Here is a 27,310-nt window from a genome sequence, read left to right as displayed (position 1 = left end):
AATGTTGCAACAATTGGAAACTCTGTACTTGGGACTTTCATCAGAATTTTCTACTGTATATGGACAGACTGCATTCAACCCTACTAACAAGCTAGGTAGTCAGGACTTTGATAACTGCTTGGGTGGCCCTTTAGTCAAGATGAAAAGAAAGGAGGTTAAGGAATATTTCACTGGTTTAAAAAAAAAGCACAATACAATGTTCCAACAAAAGCAATCTAGATGCACAATATCCATTGATACAAAAACATTCAAAGATCCGCTTGGGAACATGGATATTATCTGACATTGCCCAGACAAAAGTGTTACCAAAGTCTTTATCGCTAATGAAAAATCCACTAAAATTATGTACAAAATGTAGTGCAATTACTCAGCCATGGTAGTCTGACAGCACCTTCTAACAAGGACAAGTGCAGTAACCCCCTTTGAGTTGCACAAATCCTGACTGGAAAATATATCACCTGCCCTTTCTCACAGCTCTTCCCTAATTATTGACATTTTCTAAAATAATTTACATTTGACAGTATCATTTAACAGTGTTCCAATTATGAATGCACACTTCACCCTTTCAAATGTTGTGATTTTATATGTTTGCAATCCAATCTAATGCCAGTTCTCAAACCAAAATAATTGAAGCTCAGATATTTGAAATAGCCAAATATAAAGTATATGCTGAGTCTATTGCAATTTTGTAATAAGTGGGTTATTGTCACCATTAAAATATTGGGTCGAGGATTACGTTAAGAATTCTTCCACTAACTTTACCTCTCATTAATGTTACCCTTATGACCCCTTTATTTGCACTAAAGATTACACTGCATTAAAAAAAAGAAATGCACAGAAGTAATTTTGCTGAAATATGTACAAAAGCACAATTGATACCTTCATATGGGGATAAAGTTCCATCATAGTCTTAACATCACAACTCAAATTTCCTTTTTGATATCCACCTCTACAATGTTGATAGTGCAGTCCAATTACTGCATGTAAATAACAAGCTGCCCTATTTCTACATGAAAATAAGAAGACTACCAACTGCAATTCAGAAGAAATGACATGCAACACCTGAACCAGGACTGTTCAATTGTTACTGTTCAAAATCATTCTGTAGGAAAATCACAAATCTGGGAATCTTTTCGTTTAGTTTAGTTTAGTTTACTGCCACGTGTACTAAGGCACAATGAAAAGATTTTTGTTGCATGGTAACCAGTCAGCAGAAAGACTTATCATTACAATCGATCCATTTATAGTGTATAGATAGATACATGATAATAGAATAACGTTTAGTGCAAGGTAAAACCAGCAGGTCTGATCAAGGATAGTCCGAGAGTAATCAAAGAGGTAGATAGTAGTTCAGCATTGCTCTCTGGTAGTGGCAGGATCTTAGTATAATTGTAATTACAACATTTGATATTTATCTCAAAATGTAACTACGATTAGTTTTGAAGAAAAACAAATACAGAATACTTGAACATTTCTGAAACAACATCAGAACAGCAACCATGTAAAGTAATCCTACTAAACAGTCACTTGCTCCATAGGCTTTCATACAGCGATGCTTCAGGTTCTCGTCAAGGCAGTTCAGTACCTGCTTCCGCCACTGATTTAGCACTGTGTGTTCCATACTTCAACCCTGCTTTGCGTTGATCCTCTCTAAACCTCTCTCCTTTTACTCTAAAACAATGCCCTCTAAAGGGCCTGTCTCACTTGACGATTTTTTCGGTGACTGCCGGCATCATTGACAAACGTATCAAGTCACCGAAAAAATTGCGGCGGCGACGACATATGCCGCGCGTTGTTTTTTTCAAGTGTCGCAACATTTTTTTGTCACCGCTGGATTTTGAAATGTTCAAAATCTTTTGGCGACCCTGATATGACGCCAGCAGTCGCCGGAATAAATCGCCAAGTGGGACACAGGCCCTTAACTGTGCTCTGGGGTTTCCTACTATTTACATTATCCATGCTCCTTCTAACTTTGTATTCTTTTATCTGATGACAATCAATCTTCCCAATATACCACAACAATGTTGTGGGGTGGCACGGTGGCGCAGTGTAAAGTTACTAGCTCACAGTGCCAGAGACCTGGGTTCGATCCTGACTATGGCGCTGTCTGTAGGGAGTTTGTACGTTCTCCCTTTAATTGCATGGGTTTTCGCTGGGTTATTCAGTTTCCTCCCACTTTCCCAAGATCCACAGGGTTGTAAGTGAATGGGCTTCTGTAAATTGCCGCTCATGTTTAAGATATGAAATTGGGATAACATGGAATCAATGTACAGTGGATTGTTGGTCAGCGGGGACTTGGCAGGCCGAATGGACGATTTTCTCGCTGTATCTTTAAACTAAACGAAACTAAACCTACCTACATTTTAATGAGTGAATCAATATTTAGAAACATTTCCACATGAGTGAAAATAGCTCATTTGAACTGTCCTCTAAGCTTCAGTTAAATCTGAAATGTGGGCATGTGTGCTTAATTTAAACCCCACTTCCAGAGAAAGGTTTACTTTAGTCCCCCTGGACATCAATATATAATTTGGTACCAAATAACTAATTTGAAAGATTTTTCTCAAAATGAGCTAATTTGTATTTATCCTTGAAAAATATGTTCATTCAAACGGACACACCCACTAGATTCCCACTCCCACGGGATTGTAATTCTGTACATACGAGTTTGTGCAAATTATGTTAAAACTGAATATTTACCTTGTCACATTAGCTGCAAAATGAACATAAGTATTAAGATAAAAGTCATGGCAAGAATTCATGGAATCCAAATGAAAGAATTACTTTAATGGCCCTGCCTCTGACATTTCACCAAGCAGGGACCTGCTCTCTGCATTTTAACACAAAAACATAAATACAGATAAATAACAGTTGCCATATTTATTCTTTATTATTATTTCATTTAAAAAGGAGACATAAGGAACTGCATAGAAACATAGAAAATAGGTGCAGGAGTAGGCCATTCAGCCCTTCGAGCCTGCACCGCCATTCAATATGATCATGCCTTACCAAAAAATACAAAGTGCTGATGTTAATCAGCGGGTCTGGCAGCATCTCTGGAGAACAAGATTAGGTGACGTTTCAGAATCTTCAGAAAGGGTGGCACGGTGGTGCCGTGGTAAAGTTGCTGTCTTACAGCACCAGACACCCGGGTTCGATCCTGACTATGGTTGCGGTCTATAAAGAATTTTGTATGTTCTCCTCATGAACTGCAAAGGCTTTCTCCGGGTGCTCTGGTTTCCTCCCACACTCCAAAGACATACAGGTTTGTAAGTAAACTGGCTTTTGTAAAATTGTAAATTGCCTCTAGTGTGCGTAGGATAGTGTATGCATGCAGGGATGGTTGGTCTGTAGGACGAAGCGCCTGTTTCCGCACTATATAACTAAACTAAAGCAATTTAAAATCAATTAGTAATTCTATGTACTTTAATCCAAAAGTTCTTAGCCTTTGCATGGTAGTTGCTATCAGCCAGTAAGGAGATTAATATAGTCAGAATCAATTTGCGAACTTCAACTCAACCTCTAAAGTAAGTCACACCTCTGACAATTATAATCAAAGGTTTTCAAGTCCCACCATCAATACTACTGTTAAATGTCACTTACTTAAAGTCCTCATTAATTTTTTATCTCTACTGCTTCTGAATAAGAGATGAAAACAGCAGGAAATTCAAGTTTCCCACTGTTAGAATTCCCAGGTTTGGTAAATTAATAGGGAACAGAAGAAGGCAGCCATTCAGACCATCATAACTGTGCAGATTTTTTGAAGATGCATTTGCCCCATTCCCTGTCCTCTCCCAACAAACCTGCAGAAATTCTAATTACTGTTTGAAAGCTGTCATTATGTACTGTACAAACTTTCCTCCCCCTCCATCCCCTCTCCTGAACCCTGGGTGTCATTTTCTCCCCTCCCCTTTCAAATACATTCCTTCCTCCAACTTCACAATTCACAACTTTTCTATCCTCGAGCTTCACAATTCACAATTCTTTGGCCTTTTGGCTCTCACTTGTTTTTTCATTTCTAACTTTTGTCCAACAATTTGCCAATCAAACCACCCCCTTGCCTGTGTTCATTTATTACAGACCATGCTTGTCATGCCCCAACCCCCCCTCCTGCTTTCTTTCCAGCCCCTCCTGTAATCAGTCTGAAGAAGGATCCCGTCCCAAAATTACACCTATCCATGTTCTCCAGCATCTGCTGTTCCTAGTTATTACATGGTAAGTGACCCTCTTTGTGGCTTTTACCGATTTGAGCAAATTGGAGAGAATTGGTGATTAGTCTTTTCTTAGTCTTAAGGTCTTTTCATTTTCCTCAATTTAGATGGAGTTTGCAATCCTAAAAAATTATATGTTGAACAAAATTAACCAAAAAGGCTAAGTAAAATGAGTGACAATGTACAAATTCCGTACAGACAGCATCTGTAGTCAGGATCGAACTGGTGCCTCTGACGCTGTGTAACAGTACACTTTCAACAAGTGTCTTTGTGAAGAAAGTAATGCTTGGCCGGATTTTGATTCTGTTTGTCCAGTAACCGATTTTAACATCTGTTTTTTTAATAGCCTTCTCTGTTGTGAGATTCTTTAGTGTAAGTCTGTTATTCACAGTGTTAATTCACACTGTTCCTTCGCCACAATGTTTGCCCAATTCTGTAGATATGATGCTTGTGGTAGAAAAGTGCCTGGAATTCCTTTTAATCCAGGGAAGCTAATGCGCAGACAGTCGCTGGACAAGGTTCACGTACATTGGATCTGGTTGATCACATGATCCGGAGCCCAGTGACAGAGGAAGTCTGGGGCAACTGGGGATGTGAACTTGCTGCAATCTTCATCTACTTCAACAGCATTGACATCCTGAGATCCTCTTTTCCCTGATTACCCTCTCAGGGCTTTGCCTTCTCCAAAGTCTTCTCTGCCAACTCAATTCAACACCAGTCATCTTCACAGGTCCTGTGTAACAGATGGGAGTGGCGGCTCACAATTTTCACCGTGACAATTAGTCCCCTACTTGGCGTTTGCTTGTCCTCCAAGACAAACATATGGGATTGTTTTTTCAGTGACAGAACTTTAACACCACAATTAGAATTTATAGGTTCAAGAATCAAGAGTGTATCATCGTCATAGTACCAACAATAGAACAGTGAAGTTCTTCCTTGCAACAATTTAATAGGCAATACACAGAGACAGAATTCTTTAAAATTCAATAAAGTAACAACCATATTAGTTGTGCAAAAAACCCCCCATCTTTAATGCAACCAAAGACAAACAAATATTTACAAAACAACCTTGGAAGTAATACAAGTTGAAGCTTTTGCTGAATGGACATTCATGTTTTCAGAGCTTGCAGCTTTTGAACATAATTTTGAAACCAAACCATGTCTGGCAGCTTATTCATGTATTGGATCTCATGGGATTGAAAATGAGCAACAGTTCAGTGTTTTGATGAACATCTTGCCATTCACTGAAGACCACCATGTAGCAATTAACTTGTTGTTCTCATCTTTTGGCAATTAAACTTTAGAAACATAGAAAATAGGTGCAGGAGGAGGCCATTCAGCCCTTTGAGCCAGCACCGCCATTCATTGTGATCATGGCTGATCATCCACAATCAATAACCCGTGCCTGCCTTCTCCCCATATCCCTTGATTCCACTAGCCCCCAGAGCTCTAGCTAACTCTCTCTTAAATCCATCCAGTGATTTAGCCTTTTTTCTCTCACCTCAGTCTTAAATGGCCTCCCCTTTATTCTAAGACTGTGGCCCCTGGTTCTGGACTCGCCCAACATTGCGAACATTTTTCCTACATCTAGCTTGTCCAGTCCTTTTATAATTGTATATGTTTCTATAAGATCCCCCTCATCCTTCTAAACTCCAGGGAATACAAGCCTAGTCTTTTCAATCTTTGCCTTGCAAAGGTAACCAACTCTACCTGCAGAGCAACAGCATGTTTGCATTTGTATATTAAATGATTGGCTTTGAAACCCTCTGAAACTCCTGAAGATGTGATAAGCCACAACATAAATTATTTTCTGTATCTTTCAAACACTTATCCCTCGAGCAATGCACGTGATATCCTTATAAAGATGGGTCTCGACACCAAACGTCACCCATTCCTCCTCTCCAGAGATGCTGCCTGTCCTGTTGAGTTACTCCACCTTTTTGTGTCTATCTGAAGATAAATTATGATATGCATCACATTGCAAACAGTAACATGGTCTCTAAAATTCATAGTATGAGCTCAATGTGAAGCATGTGGGCTTTTTATAACATTGTTCCTGAACCAGATGGATGACAAATAACTTTCTGTATCTAATTCAAAAGTGTTAAGGAAATGGAGATTTATTAACCAATGGGGACTGAAGCCAATTGACACTATTCGATGACTTACCTGGTTAATCATTGGTTCTTCCTTAAAGCTACCTCATCTGGCTACATGGAAGTCAGGAACTAAGGATAATTAACCAACAATTATTACCATAAATAGTTAATCAGAAAATAGTGTGTTTAAGTGTAACAAGATTACACAGGATTTAAAACAAAAATACATTTTATACTATTTCCAAGTGAAGTGCAACAGTTACCACTGCTTTGTTTATCTTTGAAAGGTTGTTATTCAAAATAAATAAAATATTGTAGTTTCGAAGTTACATTTGACATTTCCACCCTGGAATAAACATTCTGACTGTTGACCCTATCTATGCCTCTCTATCTTGCCTATGTTTCAACCACTGATTTTAACACTATGTATGCAGTACCCTTATTAATGTATTTTTTACTGTTACTCAACATTAGCTCAAACTCACAGGACCACCAAATATTAGACTATTGCACTCCCTGAAAATCAAGTTGCAAATCAAAATGACCTCAGAATTGAAATAAGTAGACTAACAAGCTTGGTGACTGATCAAAAGAAGTGTGACCAGTGTCTGAAGCTCATCCCAGGCACTGGGGAGCCCAAAACTCAAATTTGACAATGTAACATAATGACGAAATTTGTGCAAATATCCCATATTCATATATGAACAATTAATTATCAAGAACAGATTTAGTTTTATTTTTGTTCCTTACTCATAATGGGGCAGGCACAAAAGAGCAAATAGTAACAATCATTTGTTTAGTCTGATGAAGGGTCTCAACCCGAAATGTCACATATTCCTTTTCCCTCAGTCTGATGAAGGCTCTCGACCCAAAATGCCACCTTTCCTTTTTTCCAGTCAGTCTTATGAAGGGTCTTGACACAAAATGTCACCTATTCCTTCTCTCCAGAGATGCTGCCTGATCTGCTGAGTTACTCCAGCATTTTGTGTCTATCTAAGGAACAATCATTTGTCAATATTTCACATCTGATACTCTGGTTGTAATATTTTTGAAGGTAATAATATAGGTTCCTGTTATTGCATGTAAATAGCCATTGTAAAAAATGAATAGTTATGTATGGAAATAGGATCTAATGGGCACTGATGGATTTGTACATCGAACTTTAGAATCTAAATTAATAAGACAGATTAAAAAAATATTCTCATTGGAGGTTGAAATTTTTCTGAAGAATGTCTAGTTTATAAATATCTTTGCGTTGGAAGGAACTGCAGATGCTGGTTTAAACTAAAGATAGACACAAAAAGCTGGAGTAACTCAGCGAGAAGGAATGGATGACGTTTCGGGTCGAGACCCTTCTTCAGACTGGTTTGTCCAGTCTCCAGTCTGAAGAAAGGTCTCGACCCAAAACATCACCCATTCCTTCTCTCCAGAGATTCTGCCTATCCCGTTGAGTTACTCCAGCTTTTTGTGTCTATTATAAATATCCTTCATTCTTCTGAAAATCCAGACTTTATGCAACATCATGGGCCAGCACTTTCCTCAGAGTTGTTCCTGTTAATTCTGCATTATATGCGGTGTTACCCACCTACAGGCTTCTCACACGAGAACACCCGTGATTAGTGCCATCAGTTCTGAGGAATTCTTTGGCTGTGATTTTACTGGCTCTGAACATCTTTAAACTCCTGCCTGTGCAGCCAAATTAATGCAATTTTCTTTTCTTGGAACAGCACTTGTATATAATTTATTTGCTAAAAAGCTGCTGATACTTAAGATTTTTTCAGTTATATTGGTCAGATCCTTTCTGCAGTTGTTCAGGAATCTAATGGCAGATTGCAACATTTCTCACCATCCAAAATCAGGCTTAAATATATACATGAAGTGCGAACAGCAATTCACATCACATACTTTATCCTGACAGCCTGTGATAGACTAAACAGAAAATATTCCACCCTACTAATTTCTACCTTTGTTCAACTGAAAGACAAATTGGTTTACAAACTTGCAGTCAATCTTATAGGAGATCACCAAGAACAATATTAAATCTCCATAATAAAAGGCCCATTAATAAATTCTCCTGGATGCTCAAAGTTAATCTCCAGAGTATCAAGGGTACCTGCTAGAAACAGGAGGTGCCGGTTGAGGCCAGGCTTCTGATTTGAGAAGCAATAACCCTCCCACCCTCCGACCTGCATCCCGAGGGAAGGAAAGGATGTTTGTAATTTATTCAGTATGTCTGGTACGTCCTAGGTTGGCAACAAAGAAAAGATAATTTACTATGAAAGCTTGTTGATTGCTGTATGAAATCAGCTGGCACACTGAAGCTTCTCGTGTCACCCTTGCGTGATCTGCGCTCCACGTGACTCCATGTTAAGTGCTTAACTACGCATTATCCACTGTGGTCTATTAAGCAGTGCTTCAAGATAGTATGCCCACAATCAGGAATAATAAAATAGCCAGTTACTGCTTTGTGTGGAAAACACTCTGGAACTTACGATTCAGGGGCAGAATGAAAGTAGAATGGTGACTGATCAAAAACAGAGATGACCTGATAGAAAGCTTTAAAACCAGAAAGGAGTTTGATAGGGTTGAAATAAAAGGAAGATCAGAACTCGGGTACCTAAAATTGAAATAGTCAGTAATATTTCCCAATGTTTCGGAAAGGAGTGTTATTGACAAACTTATTTTCCAGTGTAAATCCCACCAAACTGATGTTAGCTATTGTGCAATGCCTGAAATTCAACTCTCCCATGAAGTTTAACCACACTGGCCTGTAAGACAATAGCTATAATGAATTAAAAGTGCAAACTGCTTTCAGTGACCTTGTTCCCCTGCAAATATTTTCAAGGGCCAACTCACATCTTCACACAAAGTGTACCAGGCAGCATCTCTGGAGAACCTGGATAAGTGACGTTTTGGGTTGGGACCCTTCTTCTGACTGATTGTGGTGTGGTGTGGGGGGGGGAAGAAAAGCTGAAAGAGAAGTGGGGCAGGACAAAGGTGATAGGTGGATAAACAAAGAACTGCACGTGCTAGTTTACAAACAAAAAAAAACACACAAACGCCGGTATACACTACATTCAGAAAGTATTCAGACCCCTTCACTTTTCCCACATTTTGTTACGTTACAGCCTTATTCTAAAATGGATTAAATTCATTTTTTTTATCAGCAATCTACACACAGTAGCCCACAATAAAATAAGTGAAAACAGGTGTTTAGAAATTTTTGCAAAATAATTAAAAATAAATAACTGAAATATCACATTTACATAAGTATTCAGACCCTTTACTCAGTACTTTATTGAGGCACCTTTGGCAGTGATTACAACCTCAAGTCTTCTTGGGTATCACGCTACAAGCTTGGCACACCTGTATTTGGGTAATTTATCCCATTCTTCTCTGCAGATCCTCTCAAGCTCTGTCAGGTTGGATGGGGAGTGTTGATGCACAGCTATTTTCAGGTCCCTCCAGAGATGTTCGATCGGGTTCAAGTCCGGGCTCTGGCCGGGCCACTTACGGACATTCACAGACTTGTCACAAAGCCACTCCTGCGTTGTCTTGGACGTGAGCTTTAGGTTGTTGTCCTGTTGGAAGGTGAACGTCTGCCCCAGTCCGAGGTCCTGAACGCTCTGGAGCAGGTTTTCATCAAGGATCTCTCTATACTTTGCTCCGTTCATCTTTACCTCGATCCTGACTGGTCCCCCAGTTCCTACCGCTGAAAAACATCCCTACAGCATGATGCTGCCGCCACCATGCTTCACCGTAGATATGGTATTGGCCAGGTGATGAGCGGTGCCTGTTTTCCTCCAGACGTGACACTTGGCATTCAGGCCAAAGAGTTCAATCTTGGTTTCATCAGGCCAGGGAATCTTGTTTAGGTGCCTTTTGGCAAACTCCAAGCGGGCTGTCATGTGCCTTTAACTGAGGAGTGGCTTCTGTCTGGCCACTCTACAATAAAGGCCTGATTGGTGGAGTGCTGCAGATATAGTTGTCCTTCTGGAAGTTTCTCCCATCTCCACAGAGGAACTCTGGAGCTCTGTCAGAGTGACCATCGGGTTCTTGGTCACCTCCCTGAATATGTTAGTAAGTCTCTATCCTAAGGCCCTTCTCCCCCGATTGCTCAGTTTGGCCAGGCTCTATGAAGAGTCCTGGTGGTTTCAAAGTTTTATTTAAGAATGATGGAGGCCACTGTGCTCTTCGGGACCTGCAATGCTCCAAAAAATGTTTTATACCCTTCCCCAGATCTGTGTCTCAACACAATCCTGTCTCGGATGTCTACAGACAATTCCTTCGTCTTCATGGCTTGTTTTTTGCTCTGACATGCACTGTGAACTGTGGGACCTTATATAGACAGGTGTGTGCCTTTCCAAATCATGTACAATCAATTTAATTTACCACTTGTAGACTCCTATCAAGTTGTAGAAACATCTCAAGGATAATCAATGGAAACACGATGCACCAAAGCTCAATTTTGAGAGTCACAGCAAAGGGTCTGAATACTTACGTAAATGTGATATTTCAGTTATTTATTTTTAATTATTTTGCAATAATTACTAAACACCTGTTTTCGCTTTTATATTATGAGGTATTGTGCGTAGATTGATGATAAAAAAAATGACTGTAACCAATTTTAGAATAAGGCTGTAATGTAACAAAATGTGGAAAAAGTGAAGGGGTCTGAATACTTTCTCAATGCACTGTAACTCAACAGGTTAGGTAGCATCTGTGTAGAACATGGATCAGTGACATTTCAGGTTGTGACCCTTCCTCAGATAGGTGAATACAGGTGCGGGCAGTTCTTGATTGGCAAATGGTTGGACAAAGACCAGAGATGAAAAGACAAAATATAAGGAAACAAGAATAGAAGATCTGCGAATTGTGAAGCCAGAGGAATTAATATAGGTGGAAGGTGAGGGTGAAGGGGAGAATTGGATGCAGGTCCAGGTGGAACACAGGGAAGGTAGGGCGGATTGGGGGCGGGGGGAAGAAGTTTATACATTAGTTACCTAAAATTGAAGAATTCAATGTTCATAACATTGGGTTGTAAGTTATCCAAACCTGCCGATGTATTGGAAGCCATATCAGGAATACCAAATGCAGTAGATGATGTTAGAGGAGGTCCATGTGAATAGCTAATATCTCTGGATGGATTGAGGGTGGAGGTACGAGAACAGGTGTTTTATCTCCTGCAGTTGCAAGGGAAAGTACCCAGGGAGTGAGTGGTTAGACTGGGATGGGAGGTGTAAACCAAGGAATTGTGCAGGGGGCAGTCTCTGCGGAAGGCGGAGACACAGGGGTGACACAGGTGGGAGATCCACCTATGACAGTAGTGAGGAAAGCAGGTTTAGTAAATAATGAAGACATCTTGGATGTCCTAGAATGGAAAGTCTCATCTTGGGAGCAGTTGCAGCATAGACGGCAGAGACAAGGTATGTGGTATTGTAATCCCGATAACTGTGGGAGTCGGTGGGTGTGTGGTAGATGTGAGTCAATAGTCTACACCCTGTGATGGGGATGGAGAGATCAAGAAAGAGGAGAGCTTCTCACTATTACCTATCCCTTGCAATGCTTTGTCTTGCCCCACCTCCTTTCTACTTTCTTCCCCACCACCTCTCCGACATAATCAGTCTGAAGAAGGGTCTTGATTACGAAACCTCACCTATTCATGTTCTCAAAAGATTCTACCTAACCGTTGAGTTACTCCAGTACTTTGGGACTTGTTTTGTAATCCAACAACTGCCTTGTATCTCCAACTAACAAACCTGCTTTGTTTCCACTGAGATTATTGACTTTGAATAACCACAAATAAAGGGGACACAAGGAACTTTAAATGTTGGTGAACACAAAAACACAAATTAAAACAAAAAGTAACTGAAAGGATCAGGCAACATCGAGGGAGAACATGGAGAGGGGACGTTTTGAGTTAGGATCCTTCTTTAGACCGATTATAGTAGGGGGAGAGAGACACATGAGGACCTTGATTACATTGCCCAGAGAGGGGTCATTTTCATTCTCTGCTTCCCACATCAGGATCACCATAGGCTGGTTGTGATGTGGTCTGCCTCATCTCACAGTTTGTTGTCCACTGCTACACTAGAGAGGCCACTGAATCTTCATAGTCAAGAAGAAACTTCATACACATTCAGTACATGGAAGCAGGCAGGGTTGACAATGCAAGACAGAACAGCTTCTCACAACAGTTCTCCTGCCGTGCACTGCGGCGAAAGCTCCTCTTGACATGGCAAGGGTGCAGGCTTCCTCAAAGTGCAGCCATTCATAGACTGCACACCTGCACCAGCTCTTACAGAGAACTGCTTTGTTCCCTTTAGCCAGGAGCATCTGGCTATGACATTGTTTGGCCTCCATTGCTGTCTTGTAAAAAGAACCAGTCGTCTCTTAAAAATTCCTTGACCTTCTCGGAGCGCGCCAACTCCCAGGGTGCACAGTGGCACTGCAGCCACCGCACTTCTCCATCCTGAGCTCCAGTGTGGACTGTTTGCAGTTTGCACATTCTCCCCGTGATCGCATCGCTTTCCCTTGGGTGCCCACTCACATCCCAAAGATGTTTGCGTTGATAGGCCAATTGACAAATGTAAATGCCTCAAGTGTGTAGGTGAGTGGTGGAATCTAGGGAGAGATGAGGAGAGCACGGGGAGTATAAGAAAATGGGATTGATGTAGAATGAGGAGGACTATTTTTAGGGTGGTGAATCGGAGGAATTCATTGCCACAGACGGCTGTTGAGGCCGTCAATGGATATTTTTATGGCCAAGATTGACAGAATCTTGATTTGTAAGGGTGTCAGGGGTTATGGCAAGAAGGCAGGAAAATGTAGTTGAGAGGGTAGATCAGCCATGATTGAATGGCGGAGTAGACTTGATGGGCTGAACGGCCTAATTCTATTTCTATAATCTATGAACTTGTATGAGTGTATATTAGTGGTTGAATGTTAGCACAGACTACATGGGCAGAAGGGCTTTTCTATGCTACAACTTTCTTTGACTCTAATTCTCTCCCACCTTTGCAGCATCCAGTCCTTAAGCAGCAACGTTTCCTGGCAGGTGAAACAATGCTGTTGCATTGGGAAATGTCCTGTGAAGGGCTGGCGACCTAGGTCACAGCTATGAGGCCAAGTGCCAGCATCTGCGAGATTTCACAACAGATCAATTGAAGAGCATGCACTGATTGGAAACTGAGGTGTTGCAAGCATTCCACAGGAGTATCGGACAGCCTTGGTCTGGGAAGCGTGAAATTAAGGCTCACAATATTTATGGGACTTCTAAAAACAGCGTTTTAGACTGACACATAATACAATGTTAACACTTAGAAAACTTAGTGAAGCAACTTCAGGCACTTTTTATCCTTTATTCAGAAACTTACAATAAATCATTATAGATTCTACTAGGTGCTCTTCTGAAATTATGGATGAGAGATTTATCCTGTAATATTAGTAGAAAAGGAAACGATTATTGTTGATGAAATTGAGCTGCCATTTTGATGTTTTCTAGCAGTTGAACAGTTTTTTCAGTTAGTCAGTTAGTGTTGTCAGTGATGAAAATTATAAATTGATTTATTTAATTTAGACCCCCCTGATAGAAAATGATTAGGCCCTATTTTGTAACAGATTAATAATCCTGTTACAACAAAGTTTATTTGTGCAATATCGTACAACCAATTGCGTAAATTCAGGTTCCATGTGGCAACGAAACAAAATACACACCAATAAGAAGGAATCACATTTGTTCAGAACCATTCATGTGCCAAATATTTTTCAAATGCAATCACCATTTTAGTAGTGGTAACACAACTGCCAATTTGCACACTACAAACTGCCACAAATAGCAATGTGAATATCACCAGAGACCCCGTTTATTATTCTTTAAACTTTGTAAGTACGGTGTGGAAACAAGCCCTTTGATCCACCGACTCCGTGCCGACCAGCAATCAACCCGCACATTAACACTACCCTATACACTAGGGACAATTTACAATTTTTAGCAGAAGCCAAATAACCTACAAACCTGCATGTCTGGAATGTGGGAGGAAATCGGAGCACCCAGAGAAAATCCACGTGGTCACATGGAAAACGTACAAACTGCGAACAGACTGTTCCCATAGTCAGGATCGAGTTTGGGTCTCTGGCGCTGTAAGGCAGCAAGTCTACTGCTACACCACTGTGCCGCACATTACATTCGAAATTTATTGAAGTGGTAAATTATGGCCCGACCGCCTGGGATGACCCCCGTACTCTGCTTCAAGTGGTGTGAAGGGATCTTTTCCATGGACATGAGAACACAGTGGAAAAACAGCCAAGAGTTTGGTGTTCAAAGAGCTGAAATGGGAATGAAACAAATATCCTTCATAGAAAGAATGAGAACAACTACCAACTATTACAACTACCAGACTACCAGACTACCAGATTTGGATTCTGAGGTGTAGGTGATGAAATAAGCAAATTTGTAAGCAAATTATTAGCAGGTTTAAGTACTTTAGATTGGCAACAGAAGAGACTACAGATACTGGAACTGGGGCATAAAGCAAGATGCATGAAGGGGCAGCGCGGTGGCGCAGTGGTAGAGTTGCTGCCTTACAGCCCTTGCACGCCAGAGTCCCGGGTTCGATTCCGACTATGGGTGCTGTCTGTACGGAGTTTGTACGTTCTTCCTGTGGGTTTTCTCCGAGATCTTCAGATTCCTCCCACACTCTGTAGACAGACTTACAGGTTTGTAGGTTAATCGGCTTGGTGTTTGTTTAAATTGTCCCTAGTGTCTAGGATAGTGTGCGGGGATTGCTGGCCGGCGCGGACTCGGTGGGCCGCACGACTTGTTTCAGCGCTGTAGTTCTAAACTAAACTCTGTGGAAGTAAAAGAGATGGCTGAGGTTTTGGGTTAAGACCGTGCATCAGGACAGAATTTGTGATTAGTGATTATGAAGCATTTCAATGATCCTAATCCATACAGGAACTGCAACATTAGGACAGAGATGCAAAGCAAAAGGTTCCAAACACCTCATAGGACCAGTATAAAACAAAATGAACACTGGGCCATTTAAAGAGATATTGGCAGATTACCGGGGCATCATGCTGTGTGTTGAGTAGATCGGTAGCTGCGGGAAGCCCAGAGAGATTTAAAAAATACAGCTTTAAGTGAATTGTGAGAAACAACTTTCGATGTTGGGCTCTAAAAGGAAGTAGGATTAGGAGGAGGAGTTATCTAGGATTGAGATGAAATAGAGAGAGCAAATGTCAGAGGAAAACGGGGAATGCAGAGCAGGCAGACTGAGATAGAATGGGTTAATAATAGTCGAGACTAAGTGGGACCCGTTGGGTCCCTGTCACATGGGAGGCCTGGTCCCCCAACGTAACTCCCCTCCCCCCTACTCCCTCTTATCGTCTATCCCCCCCTCCTCCCCACCTCCCTCACCTCTCCCACTTTCCCCTCCCTCTCCTTCCCTACCCCCTCCTCTCCCTCAATCCCCAAGTCTCCCTCTGCACCTCCCCCACTGCCCTCCTCTCCCTCTATTCCCCTTCCTCTCCCACACTCCCTCCTCACCACCTCTCTCTTTCCTTTCTCCTCCTACCTTCCCCCAATCCCTCCCTCACCTCTCCTTTCCCCTACCCTCAGTCACTGCCTCCTTCCCTCCATAACTCCTCTCACCACCCTACTCCCTCCTCTCCCTCTATTCCCCCCTCCTCCCCCCCTCTCCCTCCACACTTTCCCCTCCCTCCATACCTCCTCCTCTCCCTTATCCCCCCAGTCTCCCTCCTCACCTCCTCCACTTTCCCCCCTCTCCCTCCCTTCCTCCTCCTCTCCCTCAATTCCCCAACTCTCCCTCCTCACCTCCCCAGGATGAAGAGATCGCCGCTCCTCTGACCGTAGGTTGCCTTGACCGGAGGCGGCGCCATGCCGGGCAGAGGCGGGCACCGACAGCGAGGGATGCGGCCAATCAATGCGGCAATGGTGCAGGAAGGTGCGTCGCCGTCCAGGCGGTGCCTGACAGGAGAGGAGACCAATCTGCACATGCACGGTTTTTAAGATTTTTAAACTTTAATAACTTTTAAAATATACCACAGATCGGAACAAAACTTGTTGTGCTTGCAGCACAGGAGAATAGTGAGTAAGGTGGCGAAAAACCGTAGTGCTATCTTGTACCGCTTTTGCGCAAATGTAAAAACAACACAAACCGGAAGATAACATGATGAGAGTTTTAGGTTTGTATAGATGATTCACCACCATTATACCAACCCAGGAAGGAAATGGAGAATGATGTCGCAATCAGAAAGTTCACAATTGCAGAGTGGCGCAGTGGTAGGGTTGCTGCCTTACAGAGCCAGAGACCTGGTTCAATACAACTACTGGTGCTGTCTGTACGGAGTTTTTACGTTCTCCCTGTGACCACGTGGTTGTACTCCGGACGCTCCGTTTTCCTCCCACATCCAAAGACGTACAGGTTTGTAGGTTAATTGGCTTCTGTAAAATTGTAAATTGTCCCTAGCATGTATAGCATAGTGCTTGTGCATGGGGTGATTGCTGGTTGGCGAGGACTTGATGGGGTGAAGGGCCTGTTTCCGTGCTGTTTGTCTAAACGAACCAATTGACTGAAATGCTTTATCACACAACAGCCTAATTTCATCAAGGGTTGGATATTTAACCAACCTTCCATTAGATATTGGATGGTGAAAGAAAAGGAGAGAGAGGGGCAGAAATTGCTGAATTACAGGAATTGCTGTGTTTTGGAAAAAAACTTTGGTGATCAATTATGAAGAAAGCAATTAGAAGCTTGGTTTGCCCATCCTGCCAGTGGATTTAGAGAATTCTGTTGACCTTGGGAAATATATATTCATATGCATGAAGAATATCAAGTCAATAAAGAAATTTGCACCAGTCAGTGTACGGAAACTTGACAATAGCTTTGCGAAAGTCCATGTAGATCCTGTCCCTCAGAAACCCCTCCAGTAAACCTCCCACCATTGATGCTTGGTTTACTGACTTGTAGTTCCCTGACTTGTTCATGCAGGCCCTCTAAAATAATAGCACAACATGAGCCACCTTCCAGTCCCCTGTACTTCACTCAAATCTGTGATCTCAGGAATTAATTTGGTGAAGGTTTGCTGTATTCCCTCTATTGCAAATATATCCTTCCTGTGGTCGGTAGACCAGGCTTGTGTACAACATTACAGTTGCAGTCTCACTAGGGCTCTATATAATTGAAGCAAGATGTCTCTACTGTGGTACTTAATGCTCTTGCAATGAAGGCAGTTATACCATTGATCTTTCTGACTGCTTGCTGGTCCTGCATATTAATATTTTGTGATCTGTGTGCATGGACAGCCAGATTTCCCTAAATACTAACATCTTTCAAACTCTCACACGTACTGTCTTTCTCTTTTTCTATCAAATGAACGAGCACACGTCTGCACATTATATTCCATCAGCCTTGTTGCTGCCCGTTCACTTAGCTTGTTTATCTCCTCTTGAAGCGTGTCTGCATTGTCCTCATACACCATACTGCCAACTAGCTATGCATCATTAGCAGATCTGGACATATAACCAACTGATCCCCTGCCTTAACATATAGAACAACAGAAGCTCCAGTATTAATTCCCACTACCCTCCCGCCCACTGACCATAGTCTTTGACCTAGAAATGGCCCATTTATTCCCACTAACATCTGCCCTTTAACCAATTCCCAGTCCATGCCAATATATCATTTATGTGCCCTTATTCTGTTTATAAATCTGTGGTGTGGCATGTTATTGAAGGGCAAAACATGCTACATCAAATGATTTGTCGATATCTTTTCTGTTCCTCAAAACAATTCAAACAAGTAGATTGGCTATTTTACACTAGCCAATATAGTGCTTGTTAGTAGTGACTCCGCCTATTATGTGCTTTATATTATCTAGAGCTTGCCTACTCTAGTTAGCATGAGTAGCAGCTCAGAGATGTAATGTCTGCAGATCCTTGCTGTAAGTAGATTTAATAAGCATGTGTTGTTTCTTGATGTGTGTTCGAGTCGACTCATTACATGGTGTCAGAGTGAATCTTGACCACTCCGCTCATGTTTATCGGGCTTTATTTTATTTTGATTATTTTGTGTGTTTATTATCTCCATCATGGCAAATTCATGTCGCCGTCCAAATCCTCTGATCTTTGATTCTGAACGCTGGCGTCTTTTCGAGCGTGACTACACTCATTATGCTCGCATCATTCATCGCAATGACCCCCCATTCTGTGTGCCTCTGTATTGCTTAATTTGGCGGGACCGAGTGTGGGAGAGTACACGAAATGCGAGACATCAGGATATGGAGTCGCAGGATGCAGTTCCTTCACTGGAAGGATATGTTGACGGTTGCGTCTGTAGGTGACTCCGTCCGCTTCGACCAAATAAGAGCGCGACTCTTTGGCAGGGTCGTGGATGTGTCCCAGATGTGCATAGCCCTTGTTTATCTGGAGTCGGACCACTAATCCACATGCGAGAGGTTTAAGTGGCTTGCTGCATTTGTCGAAGAAGCGTTTCTGCGTGTCACGTTTGCATTGTAGTTGCTTCTGAACTGCAGGCGGGGAACGAACTTGCGGCTGCAAAAGCTGCTGGGACACAGGCAGAGGAGTACGGGTTTGGCGAGGCATCAGTCCTTGGGCTGGAGAACCCAGTATGGGATCCCGCGCAATATTCCTTAGGTTGAGCAAGTCCAGGTCACGTCTGATTTGGCAAGGTATGACCGCTCCATGAGTTGTTTTGTGCTCCGGACAGCGCGTTCGGCAAGTCCGTTGGACTGTAGGAACTCAGGGCTGCTGGTAATATGCTGAAAGATCGCTTGAGCAGCCTAGCAGCTGCTGATGAGATTTTACAATTGCTGTCTACAGCCATCCGGCGTGGCCAGCCAGACAAACAACACACCGCACGAAATCCGCCCATACTTCCTGGTTCGTGACGAACTAGTATTACAGGACAGAGGGCCACACTGCAGTGGTCCCAGCAGCCCTCAAGGACAAATACTTTGACGACATTCACAGGGGCCACCCCAGCATGGAGGCAACCCTCCAAAGGTCACAAAGCATGTTTTACTGGCCCGGAATGACTAAATACGTACGAGAAGAAAACAAAGTTTGCGCTGTCTGCAAAAGCCTTACACCACATCAGCAAAAGCAGCTTTACTGCTGCACCCAGTCCCTCCTCTCCCGTGGTCCACGTTAGCCACCGACATCTTCGGGTGCCATGGGAAACACTATCTGGTTCTTGTTGACTATTACTCGGGCTGGTTCAAAATTGATTTACTTCATACCACTACTTCTGAAGCAGTAATCGAGAAATTGCAGCGTCACCTCTCCATGCACGACTCCCCTGCACGTATCCAGTGCGACAACGGCAGACAGTTCACCAGCCAAGCTTTTAAAAACTTTGCAAAACGATGGGACTTTCAACATATTACCAGCAGCCCTGAGTTCCCACAGTCCAACGGACTCGCCGGAGCGCAAAACAACTCATGGAGCGGTCATACCGTGCCAAATCAGACGTGTACCTGGACTTGCTCAACCTAAGGAATATTGCACGGGATCCCATACTGGGTTCTCTAGCCCAACGACTGATGTCTCACCAAACCCGTGCTCCTCTGCCTGTGCCCCAGCAGCTTTTGCAGCCACAAGTTCGTTCCCCGCCTGCAGTTCAGAAGCAACTACAATGCAAACGTGACACGCAGAAATGCTTCTTCGACAAATCCAGCAAGCCACTTAAACCTCTCGCACTTGGACAGGTGGTCCATCTCCAGATAAACAAGGGCTATGCACGTCTGGGACACATCCATGGCCCTGCCAAAGAACCGCGCTCTTATTTGGTTGAAGCGGACAGAGTCACCTACAGACGCAACCATCAACATATCCTTCTGGTGAAGAAACCGCGTCCTGCAACTCCATATCATGATGTCTCGCGTTTCGTATACTCTCCCACAGTCGGTCCCACGTCCCCACTGCCACCTATCGTTTCCACCGCAGTCTCGCCGCGGCGTTTGGCGACTAGCTCTCCTATCTCGTCACTCTCACTGCCTGTCGGGTCGCCGGTCGTTTCCCCATTTCCCACCCTGGTATCTTCTCCAGTGAAAGGAGGTGAGGCGGACTCGTACCGCACATGGGCCGGACGGGTTTGCAGGCCACCTGTTAGATATCGCGATTTTGTGCAATTTTGCAAATGTATTATTAACATTCCACCTATATTGCTTATTCACCGATGCTTCTTTTGTTTCTACAAGGAAAGATGTAGATTGGCTATTTCATACTAGCCAATTATAGTGCTTGTTAGTGGTGACTCCATCTATTATGTGCTTTATATTATCAAGAGCTTGCCTACGCTAGTTAGTATGAGTAGCAGCTCGGAGATGTAATGTCTGCAGATCTTTGCTGTAAGTAGATTTAATAAACATGTGTTGTTTCTTGATGTGTGTTCGAGTCGGCTCATTACAAAACAGATTCGTCAAGCTTTGTCGAGAAGGCTGGGGAGGCCATGTCAATGGATATTTTTAAGGCAGAAATAGACTTTTGATTAGACCTGCTGTGAGGGGTTATGGGGAGAAGGCAGGAGAATGGGGTTCGGAGGGAGAGATAGATCAGCCATGGTGGAGTAGACTTGATTCTGGATGCTAGATTCTGCCCAATCCTATTAGTATTTCCAAGTGCCCTGTTACCTTTTGGCTTTCTCCAGTGCTTTATGATTACTTTTATGGTAGCCCTTGTCTCTGAAGTCTGCAGGAGGATGGGGGTCACGAGACCAGTAGCTTTGTGTCAGATTTGAGATCTTGGTATTCGAATGGTCTCTTCCTCGGGCAGCAAAATGCTACGCTGATGCCATGAATTTAGTGGTAAATTTCACTGTTTTCACTGTTGAAGAAATGGGTGATAATGTAGCAGTTTTTAGTACATTTGTACGATTTTGATTTAGTGTGTTAGTATTCATTTTTATCACCCTAATTACTGAGAAGTGCAGTACTGGTAGATAGATAGATGAAAGATAGAAACAAAGTGCTGGAATAACTCAGCGGGTCAGGCAACATCTCTGGAGATAAAGGATAGGTGACATTTTGAGTCGGGACCCATCTGCAGACTGAAAGTAAGGGGTGGGTGGGGGGGTGGGTGGCGAAGAGCTGGAGGCGAGAAAAAACTGGTACTAATCAAGGCCACCAACAAATGGCCTCAGGCAGGGATGAGCCTTGGAAGATTGGCAGAGGCCAGACATGCGGAATACTTCTCCATTATCACACATTTCCTGGAAGTCATTTCTCAGAAGTCATTTCTCAGTGAATACAAAGTGCTTCTTTGCACTGCCTATTGTTCGGCTGTATAAATGACCATAAACTGTCCTAGTCAGAGAACCTTAGCTTTCATCAACATTAAAGCAGACAGTGCATAGGAAACCCTGTGGGAAATGGCCATCTAAGATCAGGCAATGTCAGGGATATCGAGACACTTTGTAAATTAGGGGATATTAATTTAGAGGTAATGAAATTAAGCATCATTTGGTTGGAGATCTTATTAGGTATATGGGGAAAGGGTATTTTTAATGTTAAATATTAACTAGGCGGTAATAGTTTTGTGAATCTTACTGCCTAAGATTATGGAAAAATTCATGCAAGAACCTGCTATATTTGGGAATAAAATATAGAGTAACACTAATATCACTGCAGAAACTAAGCATTGTGACCATTGGCCTTATGTATTGGTATGGCCCTCAATGCTAAAACCTAGTAATATGAAGGACATCAGGTTCATGTTATCTGGCAAAGGATTTACGGAAATTGAACTAGAGTATTCAATGATGGAAAACAGTGCGTGTATGTGCTATCATAAATTCACAGTTTTAGGACCGAGATGAGAAAAACATTTTTCACACAGAGAGTGGTGAATCTCTGGAATTCTCTGCCACATAAGGTAGTTGAGGCCAGTTCATTGGCTATATTTAAGAAGGAGTTAGATGTGGCCCTTGTGGCTAAAGGTATCAGGGGGTATGGAGGGAAGGCAGGTACAGGATACTGAGTTGGATGATCAGCCATGATCATATTGAATGGCGGTGCAGGCTCGAAAGGCCAAATGACCTACTCCTACACCTATTTTCTATGTTTCTATAAGTTATAGGAGCAGAGTTAGGCCATTCGGCCTTTCAAGTCTACTCTGCGTTCAATCATGGCTGATCTATCTTTCCCTCAACCCCATCCTCCGGCCTTTGTCTCATGACCCCTGACATCCTTATTAATCAAGAATCTGTGCTTTAAAAATATCCATGGACCTGGCCTTCACAGTTTATGGCAATGAATTACACAGATTCACCACCCTCTGACTAAAGAAACTTTCCTCATCTCTTTTCTAAAGGTACATCATTTTATTCTGAGGCTGTGACCTCTGGTTCTACACTCTCCCTCTATCACTGTGTTGTTTCTTGGGAGGAAGGACATTTTACCAAACTGCCAGTAGAAACGTGTCAGTGTAATGGCCCAATGGTTCATACAATGAACTCAGTCTAATGGCTTATACAACATCATCAAAGTGGGGGCTTTATCTTTCACCTGCTAAATTTTAAAAGTCTTTGGGAATAAACAGGGATAATTTAGAAGATTTTCTGAAAATATTACTTGAGGTAACTTAAAGAAGAGTGAAACTGCCAAGGATCTGTGATGATATGGGGTTAAAATGGTTTATGATAGGGAAGAAGTATACCATATCGAGTCAAACTCAAGTAATATATATAGAGCTAAGGGGAAGATAAAGAGGAAGAGCAGGCAGACTGAGATAGATTGTGTTAGAGGGAAACTGGGGGATTGAGGAAGCGGAGGGGTAGAGAGGGAGAGGGAGGTGATGAGGTGGGGATAGAAGGATAGGAGGGGGTAGGGAGGGGAGAGAAATTATGGAGGGAGGAAGTGAGTGACTGAGTGGAGAGGAGAGGGAGGGATTTGGAGAGGGGAAGGAAGAGAGAGGGTGAAGAGGAGGGGGAGAGAGTGCTGGGTTGTGGAAATGAGCCACGCCTGCGCAGTTGGGGGCTATGGGCGAGTGGTGGAATATTGCGTTGGGGGACCGGGTTTGGGTTGGGGGACCAGGCCTCCCATGTGACAGGGACGCACTTAGTCTAGTCTATTATTAACACATTCTATCTCAGTCTGCCTACTCTACATTACTCATTGTCCTCTGACATTTCCTCACTCTATTTCATCACAATCCTCGGTAACTCATTCTCCTAATCCTACTTTGTTTTAGAGACCAACGTCGAAAGTTGTTTTTCACAATTCACTTAAAGCCGTATTTTTTAAATCTCAATGGGCTCCCACCTTGATTAAAAGAACAAACACAAATACATTAAGTCCTTGTGGATTGTGGTGTAAGAAAATGTGTGAAATTTTGGGCTCGCTGGGAAGTGCAAATGAAAGAGAGAGACATGCAGAGAAAGAGACAGAGAGCACTTTGTTCCCTTTGGAACAAATGGCCAAAACCCGCAAAGTCAGAGGACTGGGGTTTCAATCAATATCAATGCACAGTCCATTGGATACCTGAGAGAGCTGGTGATGCAAAGATAGGAAATATTTCAAGGATACTCTGGCCCATTGCAACAGAGACTGTAAATCCCACATTGGCCTCCTCTTCCTCCTCCTCCATCTCACTTCCCACACAACTGGAGTGGAAGCAAATCAGATTTAACTCCAAGGAATTGCCAATTAAAAAGAATGAAGTAGTGCTGGAACTGGTTCTGGTGCAAAAGAGTTGATTATTTCAGTTGTAAGGATTTGGATTTGAGGATCATAATATTTTTCGTTTTGGAATAAGAGAAAAAGGCCAGAGACTGATAAATGTTTAAGTACTTAACTGAAGGACAGCTATTTTTCAGTGAACTGAGAACAGGTGTCTTATTATTGTCAACTATAAAGAGAGTGAAAGGCAAAAGAAGAATAAATAGTTTGAAAGAAGACAAATGTAGATACATTCTCATGATGGGAAAAGGGAAGTCCATTAAAATGAGAGAGGAGGAAAATATGTAGAAACATGGGACTGCAGATGCTGGTTTACAAAAAAGACAAAGTGCTCGAGTAACTCAGCAGGACAGGCAGCATCCATGGAGAACATGAATGGGTTATATGTAGAGTTGGGAAGCTTCTTCAGACTGATTGTTGGGGGGGTGGAGTGGGGAAGAAACCTGGGACAGATGGACATGACGAAGTGTGGTAGGTAATAGGTGATACAGGCTAAGGGGGGGGGGGGGGGGGGGGGGTGGGGGGAGTTGACACAGATGATTGGAAAAAGGCCAGAGATAAAAAAGCCCAGGGGTTTGATTAATTAATCATCGTTGAAAACATTAGCGACGCAGTGGTGCTGGTTTCCAACGGGAACAGTGACGGACGCGCCACACGTCTCTGTCCTCGAGTTCCCACGGACTTCCGCTGCTGGAAGTATAGGATTTTGGTGTGTGTGCTTTATCATCATTCATTACAATGCTATGTACGACAGTGATCGCAACTTCTCCTGACGTGTGGATGGCCGTTGACTGGCTAGAAGCTCATCCGCCCTTTGATAGGTATTATTTTTGGTCCTGCTGGGGGACCACAGCCAGGTGGGGGAGACAGTTTAGTTGCGGACTATCCGATCATGGAGCAGGTCGCACGGGATTACATGGTTTGAAGAGATGCAAATTGTGAAGCCAGAGGAAAGAATGTGGGTAGAGGGGCAGGAATGTTGGGGGAGAAGACATATTTTACTGAAATAATAATTAACATGAATTTTATCATTTTACCAAGTTTTATCATTCTTTTTTGGGGGGATGTGAGTATTGCTGGCAAGGCCAGCAATCATTTCCCATCCTGAATGCCTTTGAGAAGGTACTGTTGTGCCACCTTCTTTGGTGCTGTAGTCTTTCTGGTAGTGATGATGAGGAAGTTCAAAGACTTAGTCCTGGTTGTATAAAGAACCAAGCAGAAAAGAGATCTAAAAACGGAAGGTAGAAAGTCAAAGACAGAGAGTGAGAATTGATAAGCAGCTAACAGAAAAACAAAACAAGCATCTTTTATATTTGCATAATTAGTTATAGCTAGAAGAAAAGTAGAGAGAACTAAAAGGAGACATATGGCATGGCATGAGCTACTAAATGAGTATTTTGCTTCTGTTTTCACTAAAGAAAATGATGCCAATTTCACTGTAAAGAAGTAGACTGTAGCAATACTAAATAAGAAAAGGATAAAGAGATGGTTATCGAAAAGGGTGCTGACCTCAAAGTAGAAAACAAACCCATCAGTTCCATGCAGGATGAAGGCTAAATTAATTAGAGGATGGGACGAAAACTGTTCTGGCTACAATACTCGAAGGATCATTAGGATTTTGGGAGGATACCAAAGGACTGGAAAAAGAAGGACTTGGTTTAAAAAAAATTGCACGATATTGTGGGAAAACTTACAAACGATAGTCCTATGTTTTCAAATGCCACTTAATGTTGTTTAAGGTAATAAATAAATGTCAGTTTAATTTCATAGGGTATATCATGATTGATTAATTTAATCAAGTTATCTATTGAATTAACAAAGATGATTCATGAGCATATCTGATTGATGTTATGGTCTTTCAAAATGCATTTGCCAAAGTACCACATAATGAACTTGTTAGTGACAATAATATCTAATATCTTTACAATGGAAGGGGCAGTGTCAGCATGGATATAAAATTGGCTGATGGACAAAAACTGAAAGTAGATGTGAACAGTTGTTCTTTAAACTGGAACAATGCACAGACTGCACGGTACTTAGATCATTTATTCTTGGCATACATTGGACTCCCAAAATGCCAGCTGTGGGCTATTTTTTAAGCTGATCTGGTCACAACCAAGATCCCCCATCTATGTTCGTCCCATTTGCCCACGTTTGTCTCATGGCCCTCTAAACCTATCCCATCCATGTTCCTGTCCAAGTATCTTTTCAATGCTGTTATAGTACCTGCCTCAATTAACTGCTCTGGCAGCTCATTCCATATACCCACCACCCTGTGAGTGAAAATATTGCCTCTCAGGATCCCATTAAATCTTGCTCTGCTCTACTTTAACCTATTTCCTCGTGTTTTTGGTCCCCTATCCTGGATAAGACTGTGCATTCAACCTGTCTGTTCCTTTCATGTGTCTATATGCCTTCATAAGACCATCCCTCAGCCTCCAAGCACCCTGGAATAAAATCCTACAATACCCAATCGCTCCTTATAGCTTCGGCCCTTGAGCCGGGCAACATTCCCGTAAATCCTTTCTGCACTCTTTCCAGCTGGGTCCTTGCACAACTCCCAATGGAATTCAGCACTCACATTATCCAGTGGATCCATATGTTATTAGTGCATGTTGAAGACCATAGAACATAGGTATGAGCTGTAGGATTGGACTCTCTGGCTCAGGCGTGACCTAGAATTTGGCATAATTTCAAAATGTTTGCATCTGGCATTAAGAAAGGCATGAAACAATGAGAAATAAACCAATAAATCTACAAGCAGATAGGCTCCTAAAACAATTAGATAGGATGGCATCCAATGCACAGAAATCTGAAATGCTCCATGGTGGCAGATGGAATGAGAATAGGCAATAAGAACGAGGCTGTAATTTTAGTATAGCTGCATAAAGAGATAGAGTTACGCAGGATGCAATTTGCAGGACATGTACTCAGAATGTCACCAGAACATGCACCTAAGATAGCAATGACATGGCAACCTGACGGAAGAAGAAAAAGAGGCCGACCAAAACTCAAATGGAGGCAAACATTCCAGAGGATTTGGAAGCCCGGGACGCTAACCTATCGAGGGTGGAAGACGTTGCACATGACCGAACAGAATGGCAAAAGCTTGCTGCCCAATGCACACAACAGTGTAGGAGGAACCAAGTCCAAATCAATTGTGACGGTAATTTAATGAGGAATATTGATTTTTTTGAATTTATTTTTATTAGTTTTTTTTAAGTGATGTTGCTCAAACAAATAGCCTTAATCATATGGGAGTTAAGAATGATGTAAGAAAAT

At 42.4% G+C, this 27,310-nt stretch overlaps 1 protein-coding gene across 1 annotated transcript in view; it reads right to left on the bottom strand.

Moving 5' to 3' along the window:
* Positions 1 to 27,310, bottom strand: part of nwd2 (NACHT and WD repeat domain containing 2) — a 109,818-nt gene that overhangs the window by 65,344 nt on the left and 17,164 nt on the right. The gene's annotated exons all lie outside the window — the stretch shown is intronic.

Source organism: Amblyraja radiata, chromosome 1 (assembly GCF_010909765.2).
Source record: "Amblyraja radiata isolate CabotCenter1 chromosome 1, sAmbRad1.1.pri, whole genome shotgun sequence".
Lineage (NCBI taxonomy): Eukaryota > Metazoa > Chordata > Chondrichthyes > Rajiformes > Rajidae > Amblyraja > Amblyraja radiata.
This window is presented reverse-complemented; position numbering and strand designations above follow the sequence as displayed.